The following is a 10,335-nucleotide window of genomic DNA, read 5'->3' on the forward strand; positions in this document are numbered from 1 at the left end:
TCATTGCAGTTTTCAACAGCACATTTGGAGTTATATTATTATCATAGGAGTGAGGGTAACTTTGGTGTTGCGAAATTTTAAACGGTTACAAGTAAATATTTCTTGTCATTTTCAACGCCAAACTTACAATGGATAATCATCACTATTCGCCCATAAAACACTAAATCAAGTTTATTTCAGAGATTTCTGGATATCTTATTCCAATGATATATCTAACGTATGCTCATACAGCGAATAGATTGGCAAAGAAATATAAACCATGCAAATTTTGAAAAAATGTGGTTGGTTATATTTTTGACTGTACAACCAAAAATATAAAATTGACGCATGATTTTTCGAGGCATCCTAGCTTTAAGGAATGTCCAAAAACCTGATTGGATGTATGTGTGCATTTTTGCATCCACCAATCAGTAGCTGCGATGTGCCTGGTGATCGAGGCGCCCCCTTCTCTTCCCAACCACCACTGCGCAGTTGCAGCCACAGTTCAGTGTGGGACCTCGGGCCGTGCAGCATTGTAAGCGGCGTTGCACTCGAAATCAGTGTGGATCAATCGGATAAATAAGAAGGTCGGCAAATAATTTATCTCAAGATTTTAAAACGCACAGGTATTTCTGTACAATCTGCTACTTCCATGATACATTAATACGAATATATTATCGAGCCGAGCTGTCGCGCTGGAACAATTGGGATGCTTTGTGCTGGAAATGAGATATTATAAACGACACTGGCTGTTAAAATGGCCATTGTTTTTCTGTGCATTCTCCTCCTGGGATCTAATTTCTTGCCAGATTCGCTATTCAATTCCTGAAGAGCAGCAACCGGGCGCCTTTGTTGGGAATATCGCGGACGATTTGGGTTTAAATGCGAAGGAGCTCTCAGCTCGCAATTTTCGGATTGTGCCCGGCCCCAGGAAGCAGTATTTCGAGCTAAATTTGAGCATAGGTAATTTATTTGTGAAAGAACGTATAGATCGAGAAGAGCTGTGTGGGTCGAGCGCGACGTGCGTGATGTCTTTAGAAACAGTGATCGAAAACCCGTTCAGCCTGTACGACGTTGAAGTGGAGATTCTCGATGTAAATGATAATGCACCCACTTTCCCAAAAACGCAATTCCGCCTTGAAATCTCCGAAGGGGCCTCACCAGGGACTCGCTACGCCCTTCAGCGCGCCCACGACCCAGACGTGGGAGCCAATTCCCTGCAATCGTATCAGCTAGATGCAAACCAGTACTTCGCTTTAAATGTTGAGAGCCGGAATGCGAATGAAGAAATGCCTGTGTTAGTTTTAAGAAGGTCGCTGGATAGGGAAACGACACCCAGTCACAGGTTAGTGCTGATTGCGAAAGACGGAGGGGTCCCGGCACGATCCGGAACTGCCCAGATAATAATCAGTGTACAAGACGCTAACGACAACGGGCCTGTGTTCTCCCAGTCTGTTTACAACGTCAGCCTATTAGAAAACGTACCCAAAGGAACATTGGTAATAAAGTTAAATGCCACCGACTTAGATGAAGGTTCTAATGGTGAGGTTCTGTACTCTTTCAGTAACCATGCCTCCGGTAGAGTCCGTGAGCTGTTTGGTTTGGATTCTAAAACTGGTGAAATCAGGGTCAGGGGAGAATTAAACAATGAAGAGAAGAGTGTTTTCGAGATAAATGTACAAGCAATGGACAAGGGACTATCTCAAGCTCCTGCTTACTGTCACGTGTTTGTCCATGTTGTGGATTTAAATGATAACGCCCCTGTGGTAGCTGTTCCTACGTTGTTCAGTCCAGTTCCAGAGGACTCGGTGCCCGGGACAGTTGTAGCTCTAATCAGTGCCACAGATAAAGATTCAGGAGAAAATGGACGGGTAGAATGTCAGGTCACGGGAAACCTTCCATTTCAACTGGATTCATCCTCAAAGAAATACTTAACTTTGCGTACAGAACAGGTACTTGATCGCGAAACTGTCTCCAGGTATGAAGTAAATGTTCTCTGCAGTGATTCAGGGTCCCCGCGTCTCACATCCAAGAAAGCCATCCTGGTGGAGGTTTCGGATATAAATGACAACGCACCACGTTTTACGCAGCCTTTATATACAGCTTATGTGACAGAAAACAATGTTATTGGAGCGTCTATATTTTCAGTCACAGCTTTTGATCCAGATTTAAATCAGAACTCTCGACTAAACTATTCTATCAAACCGACACAGGTGCAGGACGAGCCAGTATTTAATTACGTCCATATCGAATCAGAAAAGGGAACTATATTTTCCCAAAAGTCTTTTGACTACGAGAGACTTAAAAATTTTCAATTTGGAATTCAAGTTATGGACTCTGGAGTCCCATCACTCTCCAGCAGCGTCTCTGTAGAGGTGGTTATCCTCGATCAGAATGACAATGCTCCTGTGATTGTACATCCATTGCCTGAGTATGGATCCGCAGTATCAGAGACTGTATCTCGATTCGCAGAACCAGGCTATCTAGTTGCCAAGGTGTCGGCCACAGATGCCGACTCTGGTCAGAACGCACACCTCTCTTACCAGATTCTCCAGACTGCTGACCCGGGACTTTTTACCATTTCCCCTGATACAGGTGAAATATGGACCACCCGTAGCATTATGAGCCAAGACGGCACAAAGCAAAGGTTGGTTATTGGTGCAAAAGACAATGGTTCACCACCACTTTCAGCTACGATGACAATCATCTTATTACTGACAGACGACGGTACGGAAATGCTTTCTGAAATTGACAGTTTGTCTGAAGATCCTGGTCCCGTTGGTGATATCAGCTTTTTCTTAGTTATATCGTTAGGACTAACCTCAGCAATTTTCCTCGTCATTTTAATTATCCTCGCCCTTAAGCTCCATAAAAGCAGAAACTCGTTTGGTGCACAAACGTGCGCAAGCAATTGTTGTTTCCTCGAAGCACGAAACTCCGTGAATGGAATTCAAAAAGTCAGCAGGAATCTTGAAATAGTTCCGAACTATGTCGAAGTATTCGGGGGGGATCCACTTTCCCAAAGCTTCCGCTATGACACGTGTTCATTGTCAGGTACAGCCAAGAGAGACGCTATGTTCCCGAACATATACCGGTCATCCAGCTGCAAGGATAAGATCATGAGCGGGAATGAAGAAGTGCTACGGAATGTCAACTACAAGAACACTATGAATATTGAGGTGAGGTGCTCCTAAAACCCGAAACATATTTGAGTTTATTACTGATGTGCAGGCCTCCAGGGAATCCATATTCTCAATAGCTTTCTCCTGTGCCTTAATGACTCCATGGAGCCCGATGAAATATTGGCACACCAGGGCCTGACATTTTCTAGTTGATGGCAGAGAATGCCATATATAGGTTATAGCCCAAATCTGAATGTTCTTGCTATTTCTGTTCCAAATAGTCACACCTATTTATGATTCCATTCCAGTAGTAAACTAAGAATTCTAGGTTAATTGCTAAGAATCATCGAGGAAAATAGCAACAAAGTGAGAATTATAGGTGAGAAAGATGAGGTACGTTAATTATTGGCTAAAGGACGCCGTAATTAGTGTAGTGCAGATTACCAGACTGGAAGAATCAAGATATTTCACACTTCTTAAATTCTGCATGAGAATGACTTAAGGTAGGGAGTGATGCAGTTGCCCTGAATTCTGGAAGAGGAACGAGTCATAGATATATACATGATGTTCAGGAACAAGCAAACTATCAGAACACTAAAATAAGCACAGTGCAATCGATAAGATTGACAGAAAACATTCGTAAACTTGGGGACCGGAGAAAGCCGCCCAGCACCTGTATCCTTCTTCAGTTCGAACATGTCAGATCTGTATCTTAGCTTCAGCTACCCGCCTTGCTCCCATAACCCTAAAGTCTTCTGTACTGCAAAAAATATACCAATCTTAGCATTGGCATTTTCAGTTGAGAATCCGCATCGGCATTTCAGGGAGCTAGTTCCGATTTTCACTTAACTTTGTGTGAAGGATTGCATACTGACATCACTTGAATGTCACTAGTTATAGTTTGTCAGGTTATGCCTCTTTGTTCAGGATTCCCACACCAGAAAAAAATCGCTTCTCCCTATCTACTCTTTGAAAGTCTCCACTTGTCTTAAACATTTCATTTAAATCGTCTCTTAATGTTTTACTTTCCAGTAAATGCAAAAATAAACTATGCAATCGGTATTATTAATTTAGCTCTCTTAGACCTCGTATCGGACTGGGGAATCTGCAGTGAACACACTCCAAAACCTATATATCCTTTCTCAAGTGTGGTACGCCCAGTTGAATGTAGTTCTCCAGTTCTCTAACTTGAGCTCTGTAAAGCTCTAAAGCAACATCCACCACTTAGCAATTCAGCTCTTCTGAGAAAAAGAGCAAAATTCCAAAGTGTTGAATGTTATTTTTGTAGCTTTACACTAGCTTTTACTGATGTTTGTATTTGGACCCTTAAATCTCTCTGCTCATTCATGTATCCGTGTTTTTCGCCGTTCTGAAAACACTCAGAGCCTTATTTTTATATTCAAAGTGAATGAATAGAAAGGAAAGGGTTACATTTATATAGCCATTTCAGGACCACCGGGCATCACAAAGCACGTTACAGCCAATGAAGAACATATGTATAAAAGCAAAAAACTACTGCGGATGCTGGAAATCCAAAACAAAAACAGAATTACCTGGAAAAACTCAGCAGGTCTGGCAGCATCGGCGGAAAAGAAAAGAGTTGACGATTCGAGTCCTCATGACCCTTCAGCAGAACTGAAGAAGAACTGCAGTTGCCCTGAATTCTGGAAGAGGAACGAGTCATAGATATATACATGGTGTTCAGGAACAAGCAAACTATCAGAACACTAAAATAAGCACAGTGCAATCGATAACTGAAGGGTTATGAGGACTCGAAACGTCAACTCTTTTCTTCTCCGCCGATGCTGACAGACCTGCTGAGTTTTTCCAGGTAATTCTGTTTTTGTTGAAGAACATATGCAGTTTAGCAAACACGGCACCCGACTTGCACACAGCAAACTCCTACCAATGCAATAATGACCAGATAATCTGTTTTTGTGATGTAAATTGAGGACACTCGGGCCAGTTCCCCTGTTCATTCTGGAAATAGTTGGACCCTTTTACGGTCACCCAAGCAAGCCAATGGCGGTCTTGGTTTAAAGTCTCATCCGAAAGGCACCATTTCTGAGAGTGCAGCACTCCCTTAGCACTACGCTGGAGCGTCATTAAGCCTTGGAGTTGTACATGAAGCCGAATCCAGCGATTCAAAAACGAGAATGCTACCAACTGAGCCACGTCGACCTCACATTTCCTTAAATTGAGGTCAATCGCGTTATTTTGTCCATGCTTTGATCTCTGTGTGCCTTGAAACTTACCGTTACATTTGCATTATTTACTTTGCCACATAGCTTATTTTCTACAGAGAGACTAGGGAGAGAGGAAGAAAGATTTAGGACCATTAGTCTTAAGAGGAATCATCCATCCTAAAGTTGTTTTTTGGATGAATTTTGTGTTCTATTATGCATTCGTTTCCATTTTGGCGAATTCTTTCAGTGGCTTTCTGCACTATGCAAATGCGCCCTCGATTATATATGTATAATCAGAAATTCAGAAACTAATCGAGAAAGTTTTTAAATGTGTATCTTCCACCAAAGCATAGGTCAGTATGGATTTGTAAGTATTCATTGCTGATTCATTTAGGTGTTTAATGCAATGTTAGTTTTATGTTTCGTGACGGCAGAAATTGCAACAATGCGTTTCTTAAGGTTTGGCATTGAATTTAAACGAATACAAAGAATTCTGTTTAACTTGACCATTCTTGGTTAATTTGTGTTCTGCAAGAAGAGCGATATCAGAATTGGAGAATTGGATATTGTTTTTTCCATTTTGTGCAATGCCAACCATTAACGAATCCTTAGTCCGTGATAGCGCAGCTCTAATGTACAATGAACCATCTCTTGATCATTTAATTGAGTGCACTAACCTCATCTTCAAAGCACTGGTCTACAGCTGTAGTGTGATCTTTCACATTAACACATTAACCATGATGGCTGACACTCTCAAAGGAGTGCCAAACCAGAGTCAGCATTCTGCAGTGGGACTGCACCCATTTGCAATTGTGCGTCGTCTGTCCAAACACATTTCACATAAAACGCTTATAGCAGGAAGAGGTAAAGGTATTCCCAACGGCCAGAGATAAATTGAACTATTAACTTAAAACGCAATGTAATAATTTACTGTGTCATATTATCCACAATATTGTTAGCATCAGCAGATAGTGGTCCACCTATTCACTGCCATCGAACAACAATGCTGCCAAGCAGAAATATTATTGTTTTAGATGTAATCAGCAGAACATTAGTGAAAAGATATGTGTTGACTGTTAAACGTAGAATTAATTAAGATGTATATTTTAATGACAATTTTCAGTGGGTTGTTTTATGTGACACTCGGGAAAAACAAAAGAGTGAGACTATTGTTGATGAATAATATTGTTGAGAAATGAAAAGCTCCGTAGTATTAAAATAAAACACCTGTATTTTTGATAACACAGCAGAAAATTTGGCTACAGGTTGCAGAGAACTCACGTGTATGTTATGCTGATTACGATAATTGGTTTAAACTGCCTTTTCATTAAAGGCAACCCGAACCGTGACTAGAAATCAGTATGACCCACTTTTGCCTAACGGGCACTACGAGACACATGGCAAAACTGAATGGGCAATTGTGTAACGCTAGATCAGTATGATCCAGTACCTTTGAGAAATTGACGGAAATAATCGTTTCAAAGAAGGATGGGTTTTTAAACTAACTAGAGCTAACTATTCTGGGCAAAATCCTGACATGAACTTTATTATAAGAAATGCCAGAATGATGTTGTGGAGAGAAGGTACAGATAAAATCACAGATAAAATCGAGTTGATGTACAACTGAACTTCACTTTGAGACTTGCCAAATCAAAACCGTCAGTCCGTCTTCCATCCTTATCTTACTACCACATCTCAGATAAGTAAAAGCAAGAATCAGCGACTACAAACAGACACTAAAACTCAGATCCTTCCTCTAATTAAGATTTCGAAATCTCCACATCTCAACAAAAGCCCAAAGATCCTGCTGGCGAGTGCTGAAGCTCGCAAAACATCAGAGCCCACAGCTAAATGCAAGTGGAAAATGATGCGGTTCAAGGGGGGGTGAGGAGCTAATCATGATCACTTTGGATCAGAATGCTAGCTTTACAATACCATGTGAAGTATAGTTCGCTCCGAATTGTATCACTATTTCATATGGACGGTCTAACCACCCGCTGCTTAATTAGAAGATGAAACATAGCCTGATCTACCATTGTGGGGAGGCTATTCAAAGCATGTGTGCATCGTGTGAGTCCAAGCTCAATGCTCAGTATGGACAGGCTGCGAGAGAATTAGAACGTCGACATTTGATGCAGCTTTGCGACCTCAAATGCGCAAGAAAGAAGTCTAAATAAATGCTACGGTACCGAAGGATTTGGAAGGCTTGTTTGCTGGGCGTTGAACAGTTAAACTTAAGAGCATTGCTAAAATGGCAACTGCTGTAGGTTATGTCCCATTTCCCCTACTTAGGTTATGGAGGAACACGTTGTTCGATTACTGGAGAGCTACAAATGGTTGCACTTGTCATATTGCGGCCGATTTAGGTGCGGGTGTGTTACAACTCCCGGCGCGCATTCTTCGGATTGCGTCTGGTACGGGAAATATGATATGTGCATGAATTTAACGATGGAATGTTGTTTATGAAACAGCCACTTTCTGGAAAGAGTATGGTTGGGATATTGCACTAAAAGGGACGTGGAAAGTCCAGAGCCTACAGGATTGGTAAAAACAAACTGTAGATGTCAAAGACGATTCCACCAGTTTCCGGAAAGAATGAGATCGATTTGGGAATCTCGCAGTTAATTACACCATAGTCACACTTTGCTCTTGAGTGTGTAGAAGTTCGGGACTTTGCACATGGTGTTCTGAACCATTATTTAATTCTGGAGACACAAGTGCAGAGCGGCGATTAAATACTGCCCGCGTGTATATAAATCCCCTTCAACAGCGGAAAACAGCAGAAATATATTTTAGTCATAATCGCTACATATGTAAGCAGCGCTAATAGACTTTGGACTGCCTAGGTGCTAATTGGTGTAACGATGCCAACAGCAAGGTACTCAATTTTTTTCCTAGTCAGTTTACAAGTTCAGTCCGTTTGGAGACTCACCTAAAAGGATACTACTGATTAGAGCGATTGTTCTATTGCAGTGTGTGAGCTGAGAATACAGGAACAGGAGCGGGCCATTACTCCCTCGCTCCTGCTTCATCATTCAATTTGTTAATAACTAATCTGTACCTCAATTCCATTTAACAGGCCTTGGTTGCCTATCTCTTGCTACACCTAACAAAAAACTATCGATGTCAATCTTTAAAGCTCCAATTATGCCAGTTTTCACGGCAGTTTAGTGGAGGACATTACAGATTTGAACTACCCTATGTGCAAGAAGTGTTCCTGGGTGCCATCTCTCAGTGGCTTAGTTGCAATTTTGAGATTTTGTGCATGTAAACATGAGTGCTTACCAGTGCGCTCCTGCCTCATTGTTAATGGTTGAGGACGGTCGCCATTTCGTGAAAAATATTGACTTCAGTTCCAACATGTCAGCATTAAGATTACCCTTCCTGCAAATAGGAGTTGTCAAAAACGAAGTTTAATTGGATTCGATTAGTTGTTTCGTATTTAAACAACTTTTGGATATCTTAACTTATTTATGCAACGCTATGGACTCATATTAAAGGATTGATTAGTAGACAAATGTAATCCAGACAATTTTTTTGATACCATTGCATTTTTGCATTTTTGATTGAACAACCATAAATGTGAAATCGACGCAATGATGTTCTGCGACATTCCAGCTTTAAGAAATGTTCGCAAGCCTGATTGGTTGGATGCGATTCTGTTCCATCCGCCAATCAGAAGATGCAATATGACTGGAGATCCTGACTGAGCCCCCCTTCCCTTCCCATCCTCCATTGCGCACATTCAGCCACAGTTTCGCGTTGAACAGCGGACCCGGCAGCTTGGTTGGCGGGCGGAATGCGAGCAAGTGGCGATTTTTCACAGAAATAATAAGATCGGTGAGCGATAATACCCAGAATTTTAAATCTATAGAAGCTCTAATATAATCTGGCACTTTCGCTGGAAAAAAATATTTTAAAAAAATATTTCAAAGGTTCGGAGCGATCGCGCTGAAACAATTGGGATGCTTTGTGCTGGAAATGAGATATTATAAACGATTCTGGCTGTTCAAATGGTATCTGTTGTTCTGTGTGATGTTCTTCGATCAAAGCTCAGGGCAGATTCGCTATTCAATTCCTGAAGAGCTACAATTGGGCGCCTTTGTCGGGAATATCGCAGATGATTTGGGTTTAGACCTGAAGGAGCTCAAACCTCGCAGCTTTCGGATTGTGCCTGGTCACAAGAAACAATATTTCGACGTAAACCTGAACAATGGTAATTTATTTGTAAAGGAAAAGATTGACAGGGAAAATCTCTGTGGACCAAGTACGACATGTGTTTTATCTTTGGAAACAGTGACAGAAAACCCTTTCGGTCTGCACGATGTTGAAGTGGAGATTCTGGACATAAATGATAATGCTCCGACATTTCCCAAAAATCAGTTCCGCCTTGAAATCTCGGAGGCGGCCGCGCCAGGAACGCGCTATCCACTTGAATCCGCGCACGATCCAGACGTAGGAACCAACTCCCTGCAATCATACCAGCTACTGACAAATGACAACTTTGTTTTAAACGTTGAGAGCCGAAATGGAACTGAAGACATGCCAGTGTTAGTTTTGAAAAGGTCACTGGATCGAGAAACAGTATCACATCACAGATTACGCCTGATCGCCAAAGACGCGGGAGTCCCTGCGCGGTCGGGGACGGCTCAGATAATAATCAGTGTGCAAGATGCCAACGACAACATGCCTGTGTTCGCCAACCCAGTTTACAACGTCAACCTTCTGGAGAATATAACCAAAGGGACATTGGTGATCAAACTAAATGCCACTGACTTGGATGACGGTTCGAATGGAGAGATTATATACTCTTTCACAAGCCACACAACTGTTAGAGTCCGTGAGTTCTTTGGTCTGGATTCCAAAACCGGTGAAATCAGAATCAGGGGAAATTTAAACCATGAGGAGAACAATCTTTTTGAGATCAACGTACAAGCAATGGACAAGGGACCTGATGCAGTCCCTGCTTATTGTCGTGTGCTTGTTCATGTTGTGGATATAAATGATAACGCCCCAGAGGTGACAGTTTCTACTTTGTTCAGCCCAGT

The 10,335-nt window shown here is 41.8% G+C and overlaps 1 pseudogene; it reads left to right on the top strand.

The window, feature by feature from the left end:
- Positions 1-704: 704 nt before the first annotated feature.
- LOC144685377 (protocadherin alpha-C2 pseudogene) lies at positions 705-3,173 on the top strand (annotated as a pseudogene).
- The last annotated feature ends 7,162 nt before the right edge of the window (positions 3,174-10,335 follow it).

The sequence above is a fragment of the Cetorhinus maximus genome, chromosome 10 (genome assembly GCF_964194155.1).
Source record: "Cetorhinus maximus chromosome 10, sCetMax3.hap1.1, whole genome shotgun sequence".
Lineage (NCBI taxonomy): Eukaryota > Metazoa > Chordata > Chondrichthyes > Lamniformes > Cetorhinidae > Cetorhinus > Cetorhinus maximus.